Here is a 25,032-nt window from a genome sequence, read left to right on the forward strand (position 1 = left end):
AGGAGGGGGTGTGAGCTGTCTGTAGGTGCGAGGATGCCTTTGCTGGAACCACACTGAAGGTGCAATTCGTGCTTAATGACCACTCGAACCCCCTGTGCCTGTGAAGCACCGCCCAGGTGTTCAGCTCTTCCTGGGGACAGCAGGACCGGCTTCTGTGATGATTCACCTTCCAGCTGCCGTCCCGGAGCCGCTCTCAGGCGTTCACATCCACATGAAACAGCGGGCTGTCATTATCCACCCCCGGAGCACCGAGGCGGAGGAGCAGGCTGGGCGAGCTCCTGGCTGGGATGGCTTCACCCACGGTGAGAGCAGCTCCAGCCATGAAGCGCGGCGTGGCCCCGGGGCCGGCTGCCGCGGCCATCCCCATCCCGCCAGGACCCACCGCCCCTCAGGGAGGGAATGCGTCCTCCCACTGGGACCAAGAGGGGAATGTCAGGGCATGGCAAGCCAGCGTGGAAGCCCTGAGCAAGCAGGATTTCACCGGCACTCCTCCCATGGGGACCTTATACCAGGGCAGCACATCTTGCTACAGCTTTTGCTCAAACAGCTGCCTTCCACCTCCTTCAGGTTTCCACTGAGTCTGCCTAAGCCTCAGTGCTTTTATTCCCCAAAACACCTCCGTTCAGTACTCTCAGTTCCTGAACCAGGTGATGACTTGGCAATGGATCTGCCAGTGAGACAGACCTGCACCTGCCTAACAGCTGGCAGTGCCCACCCGTGGCAAGCTCAGTTCAACCACCACAACCTGCCCCTGTCCTTGCAGCCACCTTGGCCAAGCAGGGGAGCCTGTAGCTACAGAGCCTTGCAAAATACTTGCCATAAACCCAGTACTGAGATGGAGGGAAACCCATAAGAAGTGTCCAGGTGAAACATGGGGGTGATGCACTGCTGTGCTCCCGCACACTGCCCTGGCATCGTGTCTCCACAGGATGAAATGTGACCCAGGCAGTCGTCAGGTCAACACTGCCGGGGTCAGAGCCCAGCTCAGCGGTGGCTGTGTACGTGGAGGAGGTCACTGACCCCAGCTTCCCACTACTGCCTCTGGTGAAGAGGTCACCATGGCCCCCCCCTGCCAGCACAGTGGTCACTGGCTGATCCTTAATTAATCCCAGGCAAAATTAATCAGTTGACATCCGACAGCTGAAGAGCGGATGGCAACTGCTCTGGGGCTGTGCCTCCTCTGAGCAGCAGCACTGGACCCGTCTGAGTGCCTCTGGCCCCAGTTCTGGGGGATATAATCAAGATTTCCTGGAATTGTGTCTGACGGTCTTCATTCCCCATAGAAAGATACTCTCCCGCTGCTGCAAAGCAAATCAGTCCTGGGACCACAGCAGCAGCTATTTCAGTGACAGCACTATGTTCCCCTCATCATAGGGGTGACCATGCCTTCCCATTTCCCACTACCTCACTCCCTCCTCCTGGCCCAAGTCTTTAATCCTTCCCCCACAGGCTCTGCCAGTTTGGATTTCTAATCACGGTCAGTGCATGCTGGAATTAATGATCTGATCCGATCGACATCCAGGAATCCGTAACGAGACTCTGCTTTAGATTAATCAGTCATTAGGCCAAAATGCCAACACTGTGCCTGAAAACTATTTGTCTTTCTTGCTGCGCTTTCTTTTTATTTCTTTCATTTTAAATTACTCCAACGGGCTCAGCTCTTCCCCTTTTCCTTCTCAGGAGAGGGAGCAGTTTCCTTGTCCCAAGTGCCAGCCCCAGGTCCTGACCCTCTCCTGTCCCTTACATACTGTCTTGGATGCCCTGGCTCTGCTTCCCTGCAGATTAGCTAATTTGGCACATAAAAAGCGGAAAGTCAATTCTGACCTTAAATGCAATGACCAGGGGTTGTTTTGGAAATGGGCGCATACCTTGCTGGCACAAGAGCTGCCAGAGGGTGCTAAGGCTCCTGCTCCAGCCCTCAGCCATGCTTTGACAGTCTCCAAGCGTGGGGGATGCTGCACAGCCATGGGGTCTGTGGGGTTCCCACCCACAGAGATGATGGCAGTGCCGGCTGGGCTGGGATGTGGGACGCACATGGTGGGTGCTGCTTCGGAGGCAAGAGGAAGAGCAGCAGGGGTCCAGTTTTGGTGACCTCATTCCTGCAAAGGATATTGGAAAACAGTAACAAGATCAGAAACAGGCTGAGATACGTGGCAGGGCTGAGCTGCGAGACCTGCTTACCGTGAGAAATTTAAGGATCCCAATCAGTTGATCAAAGGAGAGGAGACCTGAGCTGCACCAAGGGAAGATATCTGATAGCAGAGGCTTCTCCAGCTTAGCAGGTAAAGCAGGATGCCGAAGCTGGAGGTTTCAAAGGAGGGGGAAAAATTGAATTCAGGCACAAATATTTATTTGGGAGAAGAATTATCTGCTGCAGCAAGAGAATGCTGCAGGTCCTTCAGGTAGGGGGTCCTTAAATCTGTGGGTGTCGCTCAAATGCTGAGGTCTAATTTCCTCCACACACTAGAGGAACTGATGGGGAGTTTCCTCTGCCACGTGCAATGCAGTGCTAATGCCTGTGGCCTCTGCTGGCTCTGAGACATGAATAAAACAAAAGCACTTCCCAGCTCCTTCACGCGCACCTCTTTGGAGACGGAGGGGGTAGGAGCAGGGTTTGCAGTGCGTTTCCTTGGCTCAGCCTGATCGTATCCCCGTCCCAGCACCCTCCTGCCAGAGAGCTGGGTAAATCTGATAAGTACCAGGGTTAGGCTTTATCCCACTTGAGTAATTTCTGAAACATGACATTTTTAGCCAGACCTGCACCTCTCCCTGGGGAGCTGCAAATGAACCTCACTTCACTTATGGGGAATAGGTGCTGATCTGTCAAATGTTACCAGAGGTGCTCTGGTGGGCTGGGAGGATGTGGGGTCATGCCAGGCAGAACGCCTGGCTGTGCCCAGCATCCTGGGACAGCGGCAGGAAAGCAGCGGGAATGCACAGCCTGTTCTGGACCCCTGTCACCAGCTTAATTGCCTGATGCTGAGCATGGCTTAGCACTGCTTCTCCTCAGCTGCTTTAAAAGCCAGAGTTTTCTGCTCTGCAAGATCTAAGCATCCTTCAGGAACAGGGCCACAGGCAGGGATGCGGGTGGGTGCTCTCTGCCTGGAAGCCCCGGTGCTTCCCAGGGTGTTCCGTGTTCAGCACCAGGGGGAGGCATTGCCAGGGCAGAGCCTTTGCCCCAGACCTGGCAGCTGAAGGTCTCAGAGATGCCCTCGAGGGCAGCACTGTGCAGCACAGCCATGGGGCTGGACCCCCTTGGAGGCAGCAGACATCCCATGGCCATCCATAATGACGTGGGGATGGGAGAAGGGGATGTAGCAGGAATAAACAGCATCCCCTCTGCAAGGCCCATCTCCCACTCCATACTTGTTCCATGGAATACCCACTCCCATCAACCCTGGGAGCCAGCCAGGCTGCAGAGAGGTAACCCCCAGAGCTGGCCTGCACCCCTCGATCAGGAAAGCCCCCCTTTGCAGCATCAGCCCTGGCTCCCAGCCTGTATTTCCAGCCTCAGCAGTGAAGGCTGGGAGCAGGGGATGCCCCACTGCGTTGGTCACCCTAGGGGCCAGCCTCTTCCCTCCAGCTGCTCCCAGGGGGACTAGGGAATGAAAGGTGCCTGGAGCTTATTCAGTCTTCTCACTGGAGGAGGGGAGTTTATTGGAAAACACCTGGAATCTATTATGCCTGGAATATGGAGTCAAGGTTTTGCCGCCTGCAGGCAGCCCAAGTATAAATAGCGGCAAAGGGTTTGTTTTGACTACTTTAAATTGTGCAGGTTTCGTGCCCTGAGAATTGGGAGTTTGAAGCTGCTCCTAACGTAATAATCCACCCGCTTCCCCCTCCTACCCCAGTGGCCAGGAATCTGCACCTTGTTCTCTTCTCCTTCTCATTCCTCTCTTTGTTTGACTATTTTCCCTATTTCCCATCTGTTTATCACAAACCTCCCTCTTCCTGGAGCCTTCGTGAGTCTCCAAGGAGGGGAGAGTTGGAAATGTTGTTGCACGCAGGGAAGTGAAGGGGAAAGTTTGGAGCTTTACAATGAAAACCAGAGATTGGGGGGGGGGGGGGGGCGGGGCAAGGAAACAAAACCAAGTGCCAAAACACCGTGACAGACCCTCTGTGTGATGGGGTGACCCACCGGTGATGGGGGACAGGTTTCCCCCCGGGTGATGACATGAGCATTGCCACTGCATCCTGGCTGGGAACAGAGCAGGAAGGTTTGGTGAGGAGCTGCTGCCCCACCACACCCAACATCCTCTCCCATCCCCAGGGCTGCAGCAGCATTGTTCCTGCTAATGCCACAGTAATAGAGTGGTATGAGGCTCCTAATGGAAATGCTACATCACTGCCAGCACAGAGTCCTCAGTCCCAGTGCTAATGATTATTGCTACTGTCTCTTGCCGATGCCACCACACTGATGCGTCTGGCAGTTCCAGGCAGAGACTGATGCAGCCTCCACTCGAAGGAGTTGCTATTCCGAATTAGACCATATATCTGTGAGGAAAAGGAGGAAGGAATCTCTGAGGGCCGCAGGCTCACAGAGGAGAGGATGGCTGTCATCATCACTACTGCGTGGAGCAAAGGGCATGGCCACCAAGGTTCCCCAAGCTGCTCCAGGCTTCCCCTGGCCCAATGGCCCCTCAGCAACACCATGCTCCCTGCCCAAAGTCAGCCCTCACATCCTGCTCTTGGTGTGGTGCCTGGCTGAATTGCTCTCAAAATGTTTTGGCATCACCTGGTGCAAACAGAGCAGCACAAGAGACAGCGCACCAGGGCATTGTCGCAGCGTCACCCATCCAGTGTGACAGCACTGTGAGTGGAGCCTCTTCTGAGCACACCGTGGTGGGACTTAAGAGGCCCTGGTGCTGAACCACGGCCCCTTACCTCCAAGGAGAAGCGCCCTGAGGGCTGGGGGCTGCCGCACACGACGGGTAGCAGCTCTTCCCCTGGCTTCAGAGCCATCTGTGCTGTAGACCTGAAAGTCAAACCCTGCTGACAAGCCATCTGGGGTGTCCAAATGACTGCACATGGTGCAATTTATTTTCCTACTTTTCCTTTTAATCATTGGTTTATTTCATTCATCTGGTGAGAAAACAGCCTTGAAAACCAAGGGTTTATGTCCAGGAAAGAGCTTACAGTGGCCAGGGTGACTGGGCACACCAGAAGCACAGGTGTTGGCTTCTCAGCACCTCCTCACATGTGACCAATGGCTGAAGTCACGCCTGGGGGCTTCGGGGTGCAGGAGCCCCAGTGTGAGGACCGGGGTCAGGCCCTCTGCAGACAGTAACAAAATGCTAATCCACGGGAATAACAGTGGCCACAAACCACCCAGAAGCATCGTGGTGCTGTGCACGTCTGTGCAGGGGGACAGGGAGCTCCACCAGATCAACCAGTGTTGCTGTGGAGATGGAAATAGGGGACCGTCACTTCAAAACATCCCACCACGAGGCTCAGGCTCGCTGGAGGATTTTCCCAGGCTTGGTTTACCCGTTGTACACGTTTCTGCTCTTCATGCTCTTTGTCCTAATCTCATTTAAGAAACAGATTTGGAAGAATGAGGTTGGATGTGAGCTGGGAGCTGGAAGATGCTCACGTTCCTGCTCAGTCTGTGAGCATCCGTGTCCATCACTGGGGACGTGACTGTGCCCCGGGCACAGCGTGTCCTGCTGCTGGGGTTTTCCCAGCTGGTGTTTGCCTGCAGCCATCCCATGGGTTGACCTTGAGGTATCGGCACAGGGCTTCAGTGGCAGGCAAGGCTCAACAGCATCCTTCCCTGAGGCGCTGTGATCAAGGACAACGCTGTATCTTTGTGCCGGGAATGCCCATGGAGCCCAGACAAACCCAAGCCACAGGCTATCCCTTCCACACTGCCCGAACTCTGGCTTCACTCTACAGCTTCCCGAGCTGGCAGCGCTCCCAGCATCCCAGCCCCTCGCACGGACCCTCGAGGCACTCGCCGATGGTTTCAGTGTGGGATGGCACCTTCCCTCACCCCTTTGTGCTGCCCAGCACCCGGCATCTCTCCACCACTCGCCCACGTGCACCCCAGGGTGCGCTGGAGCAGCGGAGCTTCCCGCACAGGACAGCTCTGCCGGTCACTCCCTTATCTCTGGAGCAGTCTCTGCCACTCACACCCGGCCTGAGCATCATGAGGCTGCGACCGGGCCATCGTGGGGAGGGGGACATTGCAGGCTGGAGTTCTGCACCCACGGTGACTGCGCACATGCTCAATCTTGTCTCCTTTCTCATGGAATTAGCGTGACACAATTAAAGCATCTCGTTAGACGGCATTATTTACTCCAAAGGAAGCGTGGGGCCGGCCGCGGGGAGCTGGCAGCTCGGCGTTTCGCACATCATTATGTTCCCCTCACAGCTTTGAAGTCGGAGAGCCGAGGCAGCTCTGATTCCCTCGGCGGACTCCCGCGCGCCCGGGCGGAGGCGGTGGCAGGAGGGCCCCGGGGAAGTCGTGTGGCACCCGCGAGTTTCTTCTTGTCCTGGGTCCTCATCCTGCGAGCATCTCCTGAAGCCATCACCGCACGGTTTGGCACCCCAGCAGGGTGGCTTCTGACCACTCCCCAGGGCTGCAGGGATGGAGACATCTCCACCCACTCCTCCAGCATGTCCCTTTTCCAGGCACCTGGATAGCCCCCCTTGACATACTACCGGCTTGTGCAGAAAGTAAACAAGCCTCCAAAAGCCCTGGTGCCTTCCTGTGCTTCGTCCCTGGGAGCACTGGTGTGCTCTCCCCAGAGAGCAGGGCCGGGATGGGTGCACAGGAAGAGCAGGGCTCCTTTGATGCCGCGGGTTTATTTACAAATGACGTGCGATATCCTGTTCCTCTTGGCGCAGTGGGAATTGAGCAGCGGAGGCTGTGGGTTTGCTCGGCCTGCCAGGCCTCCCCAGGCAGCACTGAACCCAAATGCTCCTTCACTTTTCCTTCTTCTCAGGACTTATTCCACCCCTTTTTCGATCTTCCTTTGCCTTTGCTGCTTCTCCTTTTCTTTTTTCAGTGTGACTTACTGCTCTGTGCTGGCAGAATGAATCCTTTTATCCCTCCGTGCCCACGCAGCGGGGCTGGAGGAAGCTGCCTGGGCAGATGGGTCATCTCCAAGGTTAAGCAGCATCTCGGCGTCGCTCCCAGGCATCACTTGCCTCCATCCTCGCTCTAAGGTTGGAGGATCTGCCAGCATGGCTGGCTCTGTCCCGGCTGCAGGGATTTCACCAATCTCTTCTTTTAATAGGACTAGGGGAAAAAACAAACCAAACTGAAACAAAATGGTTTTTTCGCACCTCTTTAACCAGCAGGCTCATCCCTTCTGCTAGGCACCGGCTGCGGGTTGCCTTCCCCGCGGCATTCCTGCCTGGCGTGGGTCCCAGCCAAGGCTGGGCTCCCGTGCGCCCGCGGTGACCGGCGGAGCTGCCAGCGGCAGGCGGGAGGGTCAGAGCAGGGAGGCAGCAGCACACCACGGCAGCAGAGCATAGCAGGGCGGGCACCTCTCTGCTGGGGTGCCCCGAGGGTCCCACCCCTCCACAGGGACCCTCAGCAGGTTCCTTGAAGAGGCTCCAGCGCCGGCGGACCCCTGTGGGTTTCCACCAGCCACCGCGCCTGAGCCGCCGCTGCCAAGTGTTTGGGGGAGAGGAGCCAAGTCAGGCAGTCGGGAGATAAATCTAAGCTCTCTCTGGCTGCACTGGGACTTTGCTCAGGATTAATTGGAGGCAGCGGTTCTCCTCCTGCTCCTCTCCCCCCCACAGGGCCGGGGCAGCCAAGCTGGCAGCCCGGGCTGGCCCAGCTCCTCGCGGGAAGCTGCTGACATGTTTTCAGCATGAGGAAGGTGCGTGTGTGCTTGAGCTCAGGCGCAATCACTTGTGGAGGTGGGAGGAGGCCAGGGATGTGCTAAACTATGAATGAGAGCAGATCGGAGACGTTCCCTGCAACCCTGACAGACTCTCTACCTGAAATATTTAGAGGTGCTTGCAAGATGTTGTTAGATCTGGCGACTCAAGGGATTGTGGTTTTTTCCTGAACAAAAGCCTGGCGTCCACCTGAAGTTAAAGCTAATCTAAACAATAGGGAAAAATAAACATCAGGATGTAAAAGACGGACAACAGCCCCAGCAATAAAAAAGCTGGAGTGGAAAAGGAGAGTGGGAATTGCCAGCGGCTGGTTTATTAGCCACACCGCACCAAAAACATCTGACGCATGATACAAGATGCAAAACACAGCCTTAGTGCAGCAGGATAAGGCACAGGGAGATGTCAGTGCTTGTCATCCCAGAACACTGCAACCCCGCTCCGTGCAGCCTGAATTAATCAGTCTGCCAGGAGCAGCCTTGCTTTGACCTCCGCCCTCCCCTCTGCCCTCCCCAGCAGCTGAGAATCTGGGAGTTAAACACAATTTAAGCTCTACCTCTTCCCAAATGCAAAGCCTGGGCTAACTGTAACCATCCTGAGCCTCTGGCAATGTCCCCCCTGCAAATGCTTCAGTACTAAGGGTGCCAGCACGCATCCAGCGGTCGCAGCCCGTGGCCGCCCAGCATCCTCCTCCGGCATGTTATGGCGAGGATGTAATTTCTAAAATAACACGTTACTCTTGCTTAATTATCCCACTTTATAGAAGTCACTTCCGGCGCCAAGCTTGAGTTATGAGATGCATTTCTGAGCTGTTGTCTGGGTGCCAGGAAAGAAGAAAAAGAGAGAGTCAGAGTTATGATTGTTATTGGAGTGTTTTATTTTGGTTTTTAGATTTCTGGATTTCTGTTATAAAATGTATGAACTGCAAAGGAACTGAAATCTTTATGCTCACAATATAATTTTCTCATTTCTAGACTGAAATGCTTATGGCTCTTCTTAATTCTCTTGGAAATATTCTGTGTGTTTATTTTTTTTCCCCAGTATGTTCATGTAACTTCCTCTGGAAGCTCAATTTTTAGTTAATTAACTTTTTTGTCCAGAAATTCCTTAGCTTGGTTTCTTTATTAATAAACCTGGCATTTCCAGTTAAGACCGTAGGTGCGCCTCTGTTAAGTTCCCTTGATTTCCACCAGCTCAAATAGATTTCTTGAAGGGTTTTGGCTTTCCTCTGAGCAGACCCAGCCCAGACAGAGCTTCAAAGATGCTCAAGCAGCCAGAGGAGGTGCAAGTCCTCCATGGGCCGGTGTGATTGGAGTCAGCATAGCCAGGGGGCAGCAGGCAGGATGCCGTTCCATGGTGATGATTTTGGCAGCACCAAAACCTGCTCAGCCAGGAATCTGGGGGTCAAAGGATCCGGCAGTCTGAGATCTCTCCCACGTTCATCTCTGTGGATGCAGCATGAGGCAGAGGGGGAAAAGGGGTGCTTGGAGAATGCAGCTTGCCCGAGGTCCTCCTCCCGAATGGCATCACTGAGTCAGCCGGGCTCTCTCCACCTCCTTCTACTTTGCACGTCCGTGTAAGTGTCTAACACCTTTTCACTGTAATGTCATCTGAAGATTTAATTAAGGTGCTGTTTGTTCCCTCTCCCAGATAATTAATTGAAGGTGTTAGATAAAACCAGGCCTAACACCAATCCTTGCTGGGTCTGAACAGCACCTTCCAGCTCAAGATATTATTGTTCCCTTTTGTTTCAGATCCTTCTGCTTGTTCTCAGCCCTGTGAAAAGGCTTATATCCAAACCAATTTGAATTAATTTTTCAAGCAAGATACCACAAGACCGAGATACTATTAAAGGCTTTGCTAGAAATCAGGGTTCATTAGAACACACCCGGCTGCCGTTCCCTCCCCTGCACGTTCTGCCCTTCAATAAAAAGACAAAAGACAAAAAGAGTTTTCCCTGCCAGGGCTTTGGTGTTTACGCCAAAGGATGTGCGTGGCTGTAGGGAAACTGATCCCTCACATGCCACAGCAATGAGAAGGCTTTTGGTGGTGACCTTGTGTGTCCTCAGCAGTGCTGAGGCTGGCACAGCCCAGGGCTGGTCCTGGCAGTGGGGGCTCCCTGGGGTGATGTGGGGATGTGGGGATTTGGGGATGTGGGGATGCCAACATTGCCTTGGGCAGTGAAAACCCAGCCTCCATGTGTGCTGCCCCGTTCCCATCTTTCATGGCTGCAGTCAAGGCTGGGACCCAAATTTTAACACCTTTCAACTTTGCTGAGCAAACTGCACAGGCCGCCCCAGGGTGACACAGACATTGCACATAATCACCAGCAGTCCCCTGGTCACAAAGCCCCCTGCATTTCTCCTTTCCTTTCACCAGCTTGTCCCAGGGATCAGGGCCAGCCAATCCTGACCAGTTGCACCAGCAGCTCTGGGCTCTGGGAACAGGTCTGTGATGGCAGGCAGTGCTCTGTGTATGGCCGAGGGATTTCTCCTTGGAGATGTGAGGAGAGCCCAGTGCAGCCACTCCGCGGAGCACTTCCCTCGGCTCAGCGCTGTTCCCTTTCTCTTCAAGCAAATGTCTCTCTTGCACACTGGAAAGGGCCCTTAAAAATGATCAAAGGAGCCAGAAAGCTTTTGCAATTTCTCCTTTAAATGGAATTTTATAAAGCAAGAAGAATCTCACACTTGTTATTTAAAAAGAGGGCCCTATAAGCAACAGGGATTTTGTAATGAGTCGATTTGAGCATGTTCTTGTGGACCGCCTGGGTGCCTTTACCCTCACCTCAGTGTGAGATTTTAGTGCAATCAGTAGAAAGTGTTCAACAGAAAATGTACTCGCAGCACAGGGCACCCCGGTTTGCTGCACCTTGCAGCCCACACGGGAAGATGGATGCTGTCTGAAGGGGTTCAGTCCCTGTTTCTTGCTTCTCTCCACCAAGATGAGTTTCACAGCATCAGCAGAGTGCTGGGCTGTGCTGCTCCAGCACCTGCAAGGAGTGGCAGCATGCAGGGCAGAGTGGGGCTGGGAGAGGGTGCCTGGTCTGTCCTGATAACCAGGAGGGAGCAGCTTGGAAGACCTGTGTCTGAGATTACTTTCAATTCAAACACCTGGCAGAGCTGACAGCAAAATGACAAAAATCCCTATTTTTGGTGCTGGTGTATTCCAGCCATGCCCACAGCCTGCCTCTGCTGTCAGAGAAAATGCAAACCACCCTTCCCAGCTCCCCGAACCACTGCCAGGAGGCCCGGAGTATTCTCCCATCCCAGCTTATGTCACTCGCACACTGCATTTAAATGGAACCCTTTCTGTCTCTTCACAAGACTGGCACCGCTTTGCTTATTGCCTATTAGCTTGAGAGGTGAAAACATCGGCTGGCAGAATCAGAAACATTTACCATGGAAAAGAAAAGCTGAAATCCCATTTTCTTCCTGCGGCTTAGTGGGAAACAGCCTGTCAGGGCCAGGCAGGGCCGTGAGTAGCTGCGTTCCTTAGGCACCACCCCCACAGACAGCACTTCCCAGCCGTACTGGAGGCTCCCATTGGAGGCTCCCCAGGAAGGACAAGCTCCTCAGAGTGCCAGAACTGAGGGACAAAGGGATAAACTGCTCCATATCTTTCCAGTTTCCACCCCCAGTGCTCCCTTCCGTCCACTGATTCCGTGCATCCCCCCTCTTCTGAGGACAATGGCACCACGCAGTCAAAGCCGGAGAAGGTCACACGACTGTCCAGGGACAACGGCACAGGAGACCTCTGTTCCCTTCCCTCTTCTCCAATCACACCCCGTTAGTTCTGGGGATTTGGGTTTCCATTAGTGCCTGTTTGGTGGCCTTTCTCCTTTACACTGGCATTTCCACGGCTGCTTAACTTCAGTGCATTTCATTAGCACAGAGGTTTCTGTCGATATTAGAAAGTCACTGTAATCATCAGGGGGATTTGCATGGCTGTTAGCCCAGGAGCTTCACTGTTTGCAAGTATTTTCAGCAGCATTTTTGCAGAAAAAGGTGCCTTTGACATGCACCCTGTTGGCAGAGGTTCCATACCCCTGTGTCCCACTCTGCACTAGTGTGCTGCACTCCCAGCAGAGCAAAGGCAGTGGTGAAGATGCCAGCCCCAGCCAGGAGCTGACATGCTCACTAGGATGCCCATCATACTCGGACATCCTTGCCCACTAAAATGCTTCTGGGATGCCCAGCAGGATGCCCATGCCCATTGGGATGCCCACCAGTGTATCTGTATACACACACCATGGCAATGATATCCCCATCACCAAGCACTGTTTCCCCTTCCCGGCCTTGGAGCACACAGTCAGGTCATCCTCCCTCTGATCCATTGCTGTCACCCATCTCCTTCCCCCAGCACCCGTTTGTTCCTCATCCCTGCTTCCCTTGGCTGATATTTTGTGAGCTGCAGGGATGGGAAGACAGATGCAGGATGGTGGGGACATGGCAGGGGCAGGGCAGTGGGACAGTGGAGATGGCTTCCCCTTCCTTTCCGCTTCCCTGCGCACTTTGGGGCCGGCCAGCCTTTGGCGGACAGTGCAGTTCTGTTTTGCATCACTGCTTTGAAAAGCCCTCGGAGAGAGCAGTGATTTATGAGAGGTTTCTTGTACAAGGGGAAATAAACCTCTGACCAGACCCAACTGAAATCCACACTGCTTCATTTTCTGTGGAATCAGGATTTTACCCCTATCTGAGGATTTTACTTCTTTCCAAGAAAAACAGCCAGTGACTTTCTCATAAACATCCATGCTCTCTCCCTTTTCAAAAGCCAGGCTGGCTGGGAAGGGCTCCTTTCCCTGCCGGCCCGCATGTCCCGGTCCTCACTCCTCCACACCGGAGCCCTGCGGTTCACAAATCACTGCGTTTCCGACCAGTGCCGAAGCGAGAACATCTGCTGGGAAAGTCAACAGTAATTAATTGGCTTTTAACTGGGAGATAGAGAAGCAGGAGAGAAGCACAGCCCCCTTTAATGAGAATAAAAGGTGTTTAAGTTTAGAGGAGTGCAGAGGCGCCCCGGTTACTTTGTAATGTGATAAGGGGCTGGGAATTTAAACCAGAAATGGAGGGGGTAAGGGGGAGGGAGGGTTGCGGGTGCTCCTGCAAACTAGTGGAGCCTGGAAGGGAGATGGAACCGCCAAAGAGCTGCGGTTCCTGGAGCAAAGGGGTTCCAGGTGGCAGCAAGAGCAGTTCAGCCCCTGCCTTGCCCCCAGCTATTGCAGGCGGGCTGCTGAGGGTGTGGGGCACAGGGGCTGCCGGCAGCCAGGTGATGCTGGAGCAGGACCGGAGATGCTAAAGGGCAGTGAGGGCAGGGCTGAGGCAGGGATGTTGGAGGTGGTGGCAGCAGTGTCGGCATCTCCTGTGTGTGACGGAGCCGACGTGGCTTGTCTGTGTGAGACCAGGTTTGCTGGGACTGTCTGGCTGGGCTGGGGGTGGCTCGGCAGAAACCCCTCGCTGGCTTGGGGACCTGAGTGTGGGTGCAAGGAATGTGCCTGGAATTTGACTTGGCTGAGCTGGAGAAGAGTTGCTGTGAGCTGTTGGAAGCAGAGACCTTGGCACCCTGGTAAAAATAGCACAGGGAGAGATGGAAGAGAAGGCAGCAAGGGGAAGGAAGGAGAAAGAGGTGACGCTGGGGGTGATGGGGGTTGGGGGTGGAGGTGAAAAAAGCCATGGCGGCCTGGGAGTGAGAGGCAGAAACTGCATCCAGGGATTGCTCTGCTTGCTCTGCATGGGCTGTGGGTAAAACAATGGTGGGAGAAGGGTGCTGAGGCAGTAGCAGTTTTGGAGAAAAGGGGGATAGCTCCTTGTGGGAAAAAAAAATTACCACAGGCAGCTGCAGGTGGATAATTGCAATTATGATATGTGTTAGTGCAATATACCCTCTGCAAAGGGATGGCACTGAAGCTGTGAGGGACAGGCTAGTGTAGGAAGAAACTCAGCTAATTAGTGAAGCAGAGCTCTTTAGGAAGTGCTTCCTCAATTTCTTTTTTCACCCCTTTATTTCCGTAACTACCAAATGGTTTGTTGCTCATCCTTATGGTGAAATCTTCCCTGAGCCTGCCAAGGGAGGCTGCTCTGTGTGGAGCAAAAAAAGGGAAACCAAAGAGTTCTGCTGTGGATAGGAACATTCATGCAAAAGATTTTTAATTTATTTTAAAAGCCTGGCTTTTTTCTTTTTTTTCTGATACCGAACCTTGGAAACTCCTGTGTACTTAAATCACCTCACCGTCACCACATCTCACTTTTCCTGCTGGGATCTGTCCCAGTGTGCCCCTTGAGCTGTCCCTGAACAGGAGGGGTGTGAGCTCCTGGCACCCCCAAAGCAGCCCCAAGCCCCCAGCACTGCCAGCACTCAGGGTTGCCGTAGCCCTGCCAGGGAAGCAGAGGGAGAGCATTACCCAGCTTCGCACAGGGGAAATGATATAATTGGAGCTGTTTGGATTTAGAAATTAAAATAATTTGAGTTTGCTCAGAAAGGTTCATGCAACGTCAGCTTCCATCAGGCGGATGAGAAACAGAGGTGCCCCCGGAGTGAGCACTCTGACAGCTCTCCCAAATAACACCCGTTCTGCTGGGACTACTTTGATTTGCCCTGCTCTGTTTGGGGTGATGGCTGGAGGGAGTTTCCTCCCATGCTGGGGAAATCTTAGTGCCCTTTCCCAGAGTGGAGATGTCATCTCCCTTGTGTGCCCATTTAGCCCTGGCCATGCCACAGGGGAGAGCCACCATCCCAGCTCGCTGGAGCCAAGGAAGTATCTTTCTCCCAGCCCCCAGAACCTCTTTGTGCCCCAAGACCTCCAGGCAAGGCAGAAATCAATGTCCTTCTTGTGCTGCAAAAGCCTGGCTAAGCCCTGCCATGCCACTGGTGATTTTGAGGGACCCCAAAACCTTTCAGAGCACTGAGAGTGCAGGACAGATGCATTGAGAAATCCCACTTAATCTGCTACTTCCAGCCTCCTCCTGCTCCAGGGTTGTCTCCCAGCTCTTCCCCACCACCTGCGTTGAGGACACCTTCTCCCTGAGGTCCCTGCATCCTTCCAGGCTCATCACTTGCCTGGTTCCACCTGTGCTTCAAACTTTCCTGGTTCCTGTTGTGTTATTGCTGTTTCCAGCGTGACCTAATTAAGCATCATCTGCAAATGCAATTACTTTGCTATTTATCTTCTCCATCGTTAATGTTCACCCCAAACTAGACCAAGCCTAGTGCTGGTTCCTCCACCAGCCACTGCACCGTGTGGACTCCTAATCCGGCCTTCCTTTGTAACCAGTTAATTCCTCCAGGAATTGTCTATGAGACACAGAATGAAATGCTGTGTGTCCTGCCAGCGTTTATACACCAGTCCCTGCCTCCAGAGAGGGTGCAAAGCCCTGTAAAATACCAACTGGCTTTGACTGCCCTAGTTTGTCCTTTAATAAATTCATCCTTGGCATTGCTCGTGGCTTTGCTCTCCTTCGGGAGCATCAAATGCCTTTTCCTTAATCCCCAATTTTTTTGGCATTCCTTGCCTGGCAGATGAAACAAATTTCCTGGCTGCTAATTGTCAGTCTCCTTTTCCACTCTCTTCCTTTTATTTTTCTTTTAAATTTTGCTTTGTGTTTATTTCCTTCCCTGACAGTTCCCACCAGCCCCCCCAGGTCCTTCACTGATTTGTTACGCCAGCTCGGAATTTGGCCAGCTGTAATTTTATTTTCGGTGCTGGTGGTGGTTTTTAAAGTGGTGGAGGCTCACTAAGTCCGCTAGTGAATTCCCTTAATAATTCAGAAAGCGTGCTGTTCGCCCCGGCTGATTTGTGCATGTTGGGCTTGTCACGGCTTCCCTTACGTACTTTTTATCAGTAAGTGTATTTACAAGGTCTTCATTAGTTCCTAATTGACCATGCCTCTTCTCTTTAGTTATTGCCTTAAAGAGCAATTTAAAAAAGCAATTCGGCAACAGCCATTTTAAAGCTCTTCATTCCTTCTAGTCCCTTTCTCATTTATTATTATCCTTCTGTCTCTCTAGTGCTTCTTTTTCCAATGTCTTTAAAAGCCCTTCATATTCCCTGGAACATTCTGTAGGTTCCAGCTTAATCTACTGGTTGGCTGCTGTCCCTGTGCCTTCACTCCCTTCATGCCCCTGCTTTTGGTGCTTCCCCACTCCTCACTGACCATGTTTATTCTGGGATTTCTCAGCCCCAACCTGCCCCAGGATGAGGTATTTGTCAGAGGGATTTCTTACTCCATCCATGGGCGTTCGGGAATGAGGACTGATGCCATCTCTTCCAGTGTCCCATGCTCCCATCTTGCATTTCCTCCTGGTCCCACCAGCCATGGGGCTGATCCTTTCCCAGCTGTCCTCTCACTTCTGTAATTCACTGCAGCAATTTCTTCTGTCCACCAGCTCCAAGGTCAGTCACATGTTGTGCGAAACCCAGCACTTTCGTCTGTGGCTTTTGGGTTTTTCCAGTGCTGTGCTCCCTGAACCTCCCTCACCCCCTTCCTCATGCCATGCCCATCTCTAATTTCCCTCTCCTCCTGCTGCACCATAATTTTGCAGGCTGGGGGACTGGAACTAAGCAAGTATTCCCCTGATTTATTCATACATTCATAGGCTTTAAGGCCAGGAGAAACTGTTAGCTCACTTAGCCCGACCTCCTGTCTATTACAGGCCATTAAACCTCATCCAGTTATTCCTGTACTGAGCTCCATCATTTGTTTGGCTGAAGTGTATCTTTTTGGAAAGGCCCCCAGTCTGGATGTGAAGACAGCTTTATATAATAGTATTTTCTATCCCGCCCTTTATATATTCTATAATGTTTTATTTGGGTTTTGAATGTTGCTGCATTATGCATAGATGCATTTGGGGGAATATCTGCAGTGATATTCAGGCATTTTCTTTTCCACCTCACCTGCATTCAAACCATTTGCTGAGCACATGAATAGTCCAGGACATCCCCACGCCAGGCGCTGGGAAAGCAGCGCTGTCCCCTGCAGGGGGACCCAGCCGTGACAGGGGCCTCATTGTGCCCTGCACCATGTTCACTGCCCTACATTAACCCACACCAAAGAGTTTGCAAGTTTTCATTGCTTTTACTCTGACTTCCCAGCCCTGGTAAAGAGGAAGAGAAGCCTGGTTCTGGTGGAGATCTCCAGGCACCCCATGGTTTAATGTTTTCTCTTTGAAAACTGGTCTTTTCCTTTTTTTTTTTTCCCCTGTGTTTTGTCTTCTGTGGCTTATGTTCCTTGACATGTTGGCTGGTTTTGATCTTTTTTCTCTTTCTGCATTGCAAAATTGTCAGCTGTGTAACCTAGAAACGGGGCTGGCTGAATGATGCGTTTGCAAATAATGTTTGTTAGAAGTTTATCTCTCTCTCTAGTTTGTGAATCACGCCTGCCCCAAACCTGGTTTCAGGGGAAGTGCTTGTAAGTTTCCATCAGCCAAGTGGGGAAAACAGGGGTTGCTCCCAGTTCCCACATCGATTTCCTCCAGGACTTGGCGCGAATCTCCTCATCATCCTCCTCCACAGCACTCCTGCCTTTCCAAGCCAAACACAGATGTGTCCCATTCCCTTTTCCTTTGGGTTTTTAAGCAAGAGAGCCACAGACTGGCAAGGCTCTCTGTATTGCACCTCTGGAGCCTGAAGGCACAAATTCACACGGGCACCACTCTTCTGCAGGTCACTAATGCCCAGCTCTCCTGATCCCACTGCAGTATCAGCCACTTACAGCACATGCCAGCTGAGCCCCTATCTTAAAATGATCCTTGGGACCTCAGCACAGGGCCAGGCACCTTCTTCACTCCCACTACTGGTATTTGGGGTAGAAGAGACTCCCAGTAGCTTTTCCTTTGGGTTTTCCTTCTGTATCTCAGCTTTTCCCTTGGCTCCTTTTCAAGGATTTTCAAAGCCACCAGCTTTGCCATTGCAAGGCTGATGTGTGCTCTGCAACCTGTCCGGTGCTTCTGGGCAGCTCCCATCCATCTCCTCTCTCCTCGTGGCAGTATCTTGCTGCAAAGCTGCTTCCAGATTTGGGCTGCAGCCCTTGCCCCAGCCATCCCTCTTCCCTCCCCTCATCTGCAGAGACAATGGTGGCATCCTTGTCCTCTCCTCTTGCAGCACACACCATCATCAGCCTCTGTCTTGTGCTAGGTATGCAGTCCCAGGTGTGTCTGCCTCTGTGTCCATCCTCATTTAATTTAAACACCGACAAATTCTCCTGGCCATGGTGTTCATCTCTCTCATAAGCTGTCCAGTTCTTGCAGCCACCCCACAGCTCTCCCTGGCTGTGCACTTAACATGTCCCTGGGCTGGCTGAGCATTGGTGCTGGCTGGCTGTATTTATTTTTCTTGCAGCTGGCTCTGGCTTTCCAAGCAGACATCCACCTGCGCCTTGCTGTCTGCTTGCTCCTGGTGGCTCAAGCCTCTTCAGTTAGGTCACGAGTTTCTAATTGCAAACAGCATTCCTATGCCTTTCTTGGGATGTAATGGTGAAGATATGCTGTGGGCAACAAACAGCCAGTGGCACCTTGGCAGTGCTGCTGCCCGTCCTCAACCCCATCTTTGAGAAAATTCTAATATGTGAACCCCTGGGTGGAGGAACACGGTTTCCTCTTCTGTGCTTCCTCACATCTGCCCACCAAAGCCACGCTCCCTGCCATGGGTAAGGGGCAGGAGGCCCTACAGTCCCTCTGGGGCTGTGTAGCTCCCTCTCCACTCAAAAATAGCTCTGCCCCTCTCCACATCATCCCCACTTTGCTCTGTGGGTAACACTCGCATCTCAGCCAACACTTCATACTTCAAGTGCTCACCCTTCACTTGTTGGAGCCTGTTAATCTTGGCAATTAGCTGTTGCTCTGATGCAATTTTCATGCATGCTGTCCCTCTCCCAAATCCCTCTAAGACCCCCTCGGAGCGTGTTCCTGTGCTGCTGCAGCTGCCTCCTTGGCTCCACACCAGCCTTCCCCGGCAGAGCCCGAGCACTGTGGGGAAACCAGGCATTTATTTAGGTGTTATGTGCACTTAGACGCCTGCTCCCTGACACTGCATTCTGCAAATCTGACAAGAGCAGTATGTTGCCCTTCTACCTCTGCCCTCTCATCCTGCTGGGAAGAGGGGAGAGCCGAATGTCTCCTTTCAGTCTGTGCAGCCCGAAGGCCTGATAAAGATTCAGGGTGAGCTATCGCTGGAATGAGGAGCAGGGAGAAATCCGAGCTGCATAATTAGGTACTTTGGGAACTGTATCAAAATGCAGCTGACTATAGATTTCTGTACAGTACGTGCTCTTCTGCATTGACTCCTGCTCCTTCTTCCACTAACACACCAGGAGGGAGTGAGAAGCCCCTTGCCCAGGCCCCTGGAGATGGAGCTCAGCGTGATCCCATGAAAAAGCTGAGCAAGAAGTTGGAGGTGAAGGGCAGGTTGGATGTGGCTTGGAGCCTGGAGTGAGGAAACTTCATAAGCTCGCTTCCCAGCATGCTGTGGGCTGTGACTTTGAACCCCCTCTGTAAATAACCGGGGTTCATGGAGGGACTGTCCAGTGCCACCATCAATGTCTATTCCTGGCAGGAATAGCCCGCAGGACCTAGCTAATGGCTTAGGTTAAAAATATGTAATTGCTTAAACTGGTCAAAAATTGCAGTGTGTTTTCCCTCTCAAATCAAGGAAAAGTTGAAATATCAAAAATGTTCACAGAATGGGAACAAAAAAGAGATTAGGAAATGTCAGACTTCACCGCCGACATTTTTGATGGAAATACTTTGACATTTGCAAACTCAAATGTTTAGTTTGTCAAACCAGATGGAAATGTCACACCGAGACAAGTTGAAACATTAATCTGTCTGCTCAGGGGAGGCTGTGATCTCCCATGGGACCCCCTTCCCAGCTGCCCCCCAGGGTCCCAGGAGCTGTCTGTGCCCTCCAGCAGAGCAGGGCTGGGGAATGTCCCTCTGGATTGAAAGCTCCAGTGTGGCTGGGCAGGAAATAACATCCAGAACCTTGGTGGAGGAAGGCTGTCCATGGGAATGGGAAGGAAACAGCAGATTTGGTATTAAGATGCTAATCCAAGAGACAGAAAACCATATCCCTCTCACCTGCTTCGATACAGATTTCACCGTGGATTTGGGCAAGCTGTGTCATGGTTTCCCCTCTGTAAACTGGAGTAATAACTCTTCCCTGCTTCAGCTGGAGGTGGCAGGCTTAAATCCGTTACTGTTTGTGAAGTGCTGGGATGTCAGTAACAGGGGTCCTGTAAGCACTGCAGAGAGCCGTGCCGGCGGCTGGGAGGTGGCTTTATGTGATACACAGTGCAGGGCTGCTGCAAGCCCGGCGGCACTAAATCCTCACTGTGGAAACAGCATCTGAAGGACAGAAGTGAAACATGAAGTGAAAGCACACGGCTTAGCGGGGACTTAGGAGCATGACTGGACTCACAGCTCAGGACTGGGTTTGTCTGGGAGAAGGGAGTTAGGAGCCCTGGTCACCAGCATCCCATGGCCATCAGGGTGCTGGTGTGCCCCAGTTGTGAGGGTGGGTGTAATCCTGGTGAGAGCTGGGCTTTGCCCATCCCACCCACCACCACCTGAGTTGTTTTATTATGTTTTTTTTTTAACCTTCCCTTGCTGGTTGCAGGAAGAGTTTGAGGAGGAAAGGCAGAAAAATGTGTTTGAATTAAGAAACACTTCCTGGAAAAGCAATTCACAGAAGCAGCTTTTATTGTATTTTGCTATTGTCTGGAAAAAAATTGCCAGTATTTTTTATCTGCTCTTACATTAATGTGCTAGGCTGAAGGCTGTAGGTGAAACACGACTCATTGTGTGGACAAACCTCTCATCTTCTATTGCTTTGTGGACCAAAACTACAGGGTAAACCAGCACAACTGTCGCTGCTCTCCTACATAGACATACCTCAGGCACTGGCCTCTGTTAGCGATGCCTTCCTGCTGTTGAGTTTTCTTGCCTATAATTATCAAAACCTTTGAACTATTTAAGCCTCCAATTGCTCTTTTGGGCTGGTGACCCCCAGAGCCACCCTCACCTCGTGAGAGGGCAGCAAAGGCTGTGGCAGAGGCCGCAGGGTGAAGGCAGCCCGCGATGCTCTGTCCCCGCTGCTGTGTGGGCTGTCTCGTGGTGGTTATTAATGCCTCTGCTTTGCTTACCCAAGTGCTTAGATGGTTCAATACATTTTCAGACCTGTCCTTACACTATTGTTGGGAAAGATTCATTAGGACTTCGGCTGGAAATTATAGTGACAGAGCTGGGTAATTTATGGCTTTTCTTGAGGGTTGTGCAATTATTCAATAAGTGTCTTTCCTTCCTCTACCTCCCACCAGCCACTTGTTGGAAATAAATATTGGATTTATTTGTGGAAAAGTAACCATTGACAAAGCTGTGAATGGATGGGAAAAACCCGGCGAGGCTCTTTGGGTCTCTTTGCTTACTTTCCCCTGTGGGGACGAGCGCTCCCTCCCCTGCTCCTGGCTGTGTGTGCGTTGCTTCCTCAGCACTGTTGCCACCGGGTCTTCCCCATCTGCTCCTCACAAGGTCCCTGCTCACCCCAGACTGCCCAGTGGAGTTCAGTTTGGTGTATCTATTGCTTTCTCCCCTCCCCAATCTGTGATGGGAAGCTCCCCAAAGCCAATATTAGGGCTGGAGTGTCCAGGTCTTAAAGCAAAGCTCCCACCAAAGCCCGGTGTCTCTCAAGTGTCAAAGCCACTTCTTAGGACCCTGCTGGCATCAGCCCCCAGCCCTGGGGCCACTCCTGCCCCTGAAGTGCTCCCCTGTTCAGTGACTGATGCCTCTCAACATCTGCATCTCTTTCAAAGGCATCTTAGATCTTTTTCACTTCCAAGCACCCGCTGATGGGACCTGTTAATGCTGATGAAGTCCAGCCCCAGCTCCACGGTTCCTCTTTGCTGGTTTGGGCAGCACCAGAAAGGGGAGAAGCAGGGAGCTGGGGCCATCCCCAGCTGAGCAAAGAAGCAGCTTGCCCGGTCCCAGGAGAGAGACGGCGTCGGGGTCAGGCACCATGTGGACCTCACCAGACCGGCTGATCCCGTTGAACCTGGGCTCTGCGTGGGACTTCCCACCTTCCCAGTCTGCTTCAGAGCGCTGTCCTCTGGGATGGCTGATCCCTGGGGGGGGGGGGGGGGGGGAAGCGGTATGGTATTTCACCTTACCTCGCTGTCAGGAGGTTATTCAGCTGGATAAATGCCTGGCAGGTCTCACTGAGCTCTTCCCCTGGGAGATGAGGAGAGTCGCTCTGAGGGCAATCCCAGCCTGCAAAATCAGGCTCTTGCTCAGCAGTTCCCGACAGAGGAGATGCTTTGCCTCACCTGAAAGACCTCCTTTGTCTGCACTGATCCCTGTGCCTAACAGTGGGCAGGGTTCCTCTGTGTCTGTGCAGCCCCTGGGCTCCTTCAGGGGAAAGTGGGGCTGAAAAGTACCTCTTCCAAAGTGAGACACCCAGGGCTGAGCATGGCACCCTCTAATCCCACTGCAAGAGGGATTTCTATGAGGGGGTGCCATCGATGGAGGTATTGGCACCAGAGCCTTTCCCCTGTTATCTCTCCTGTTGCTTTGTGCTTTAACATTCTGTTTGAATTAGTGGGGCCTGTTCCTCGCAGCGTGCATGACTATGCATTTGTCTACTTTGGATTTCATCCGCCATTGACTGGCCCATCCATCAAGCTCTTTTCAGGCCTTTTGAAGTTCCCTGTAGCCTTCGGTTGTTCCGAACACTCTGTGCAATTTGGGTCCTCTGCCAGGTTTTTCTTATGACATTTTTCATTCTCCTTTTCCAGATCATTAAGGCATCTCTTTAACACCCGTGGTATTGACACAAAAACTTGGGGAGCCTCCCCACGGGTACCATAGCCTTCTGGAAGGTAGCCCTCGTTAATATGTGCTGTTTTGACTCTTTGCTTCCAGCCATTAGAGTTACTTTTTCCATTTGCTTTGCAAGCGTTTAATTCCCTTAATAGTCTCTCGTAAGGGACCCTTGTCAAAGAGCTTTGAAACCCCAAACACATTATGTCAAGTAGTTCTCCTTACTTTGCCCTCCTGACAATGGAAGAAAGCATCCTAGCAGATAGAGGCATGAATCCCTTTCAGGAAGCCAGGACTGCTTGCTACTTTCTTACTTAGTTAATTTACGGGTTTTAAAATCCAGCTTCTTATGAGCACCTTCATCTCTAACCACCGATTCAGTTCTCACAGCCCTAAAGAGAGTCGTGTCTCCATGCCTGCCAGAGAGCAGGCTATTTCCCTCACTGGCTCTTTTGTTAGCAGCCAGGTCACTTGGCAAGTGGGAGCCATCAGAGCCTTCGGGTATTTCACTTTCAACTTCAGAAGCTTTGTGCTAGCCAGATTCACACAATTTCTGCTCCTTTGGCATGGCTCTTTGTAGAAATATTTTGTTGTTATCACCTGAAAATAATGGGCATCACTCTGCCAGCCCTGCTAGGCATCAGCTGGTCTAAAAGAAAACCCTCCTTGGCTCTCCTACAGCACCTTAACCTGCCCTGGCTCTTCCCATCACACCCTGGTGATGCCGGTGCCGGCAAGTCAAGTCACGCAGCAGTGCCGAGGGAGCAGGATGGGGCTGATAAGATCCCTGCCGAAGCTGGGCTGTCTCTGAATTACAGGTACAGGGTAAAAACCTGTTTCACCCGCCTTGGGTGATTCATGCCTCTCCACTCCCGTGAATCATCCCGGCTGTTGTGTAAGGCTTATGCTGCTCGTGTGGCAGGGATGTATTTTCTGTGGCTTTTATAAAGTTCTGCACAATTTATACATGTGGCTCCTGCCTTAAAATATTTACACTCTTTATTCAAGGCTTTAGGATTTATGGTCTCTTTACCTGGGACCCTGGGAATGGTATCACCAGCGGGATGATCCTTGGGCCAAGACGCTGTTAATTGTTATCAGAAACAATCCTGCTCTGCAGCAACTCCTGACCACAAGGAAGGGAAAACTGCTGTTTTTCTCTCCAACACCTATACCCATGAATCTTTAAACAGGAGAAGTTATTTCCCCTAATACTGTGCATTGAAGACATTTAACTAAGAATATGTGACAGCTCATCAGATGAGGAAGCAAGATGGTTTGGGGCTGTGGAGGGAACACCAAGTGCCTTCGCTGGGAACAATCCCTCTGCTGGGAATTCCCACAGCTGCCAGGTGGGAAAACCAGCCATGCTTAGTAATGGGGTAACCCCCCTTGTACGCGGGGGTACCCTGTGCCCAAGCAGCCCAAGGAGGAATTTCCTGGTGCAGCCACTCGTATTGGCCAGGGCTTGAGGTTTTGTGTTTTTTAAACAGCGTGTGGCGACTTTTGCCTAAACTTCTCCAGACAGACCTTTTGTGCCAGATTACCTGTCTAGCTGGGCTCTTATCGACGTGTTTATCACTGCCGCCTCTCGCTGTCAGCACTGTTTATAGGCAGGGGAACCGAAACCCTATGCTAAGAAATTTCCTCCTCCTCTTTTTTTTCAAATCTGCATCTGTTCCAGACTCCCTTTCATTAGAGACCACATGAAAGACAAAATAATCCCAGGCTATCAGGCACAGAAACCTTCGCAAGGTAAACTCCTCTTTGCTGGTAAATAAGGCACACCCTGGCTGGGGCTCTGCCCTGGCACCCAGGGAGGTCCTGTCCAGCCCCTGTCACCTGCATCCTTATTCCTGGATACCTGCAAGGCCTTCAACACCCGCCAGGGCATTTGCAGACCCACAGTGAAAATCCAGAGTGCAAAGTAATGTTAGACCCCAGGGATTTCTTCCTGCACCTGCATCCCCATTGTTGTGGTGGTGCACAGCAAATGCCCCCAGGGAGGCTTGGGGGGGGGGAGAATGCGTTCCATGCCTTTTTTACCTGTTGTAAAAATATTTGTAGAGTTGCAGCAGGCTGTAGAGAGCAATTTTTGGGGAGGGAGGAGCAGGGCTGATACCGATTAGGCAGGAAATGGCTCAGTGTGGATGGCATCCATATGGGAGAGCTGATAGATTTGGCGTCTTGAAGGCATCCCTTGATGGATCCACTGATAACCTGGCAGCAAAACAGACCTGGACTCTCTGATTCCCTGCCAGCAGCTGAGCCGCAGCCTGCTTGCTTGGCCTTCTTTAACACCTTTTTGCCATGAGAAATTGTTGCCCTGCCCTGGGGATCAGTGGCCCCATGGTACCCCTGGGGGGCTCAGCTGGCCAGTCC

This window comes from Corvus cornix, chromosome 9 (assembly GCF_000738735.6).
Source record: "Corvus cornix cornix isolate S_Up_H32 chromosome 9, ASM73873v5, whole genome shotgun sequence".
Lineage (NCBI taxonomy): Eukaryota > Metazoa > Chordata > Aves > Passeriformes > Corvidae > Corvus > Corvus cornix.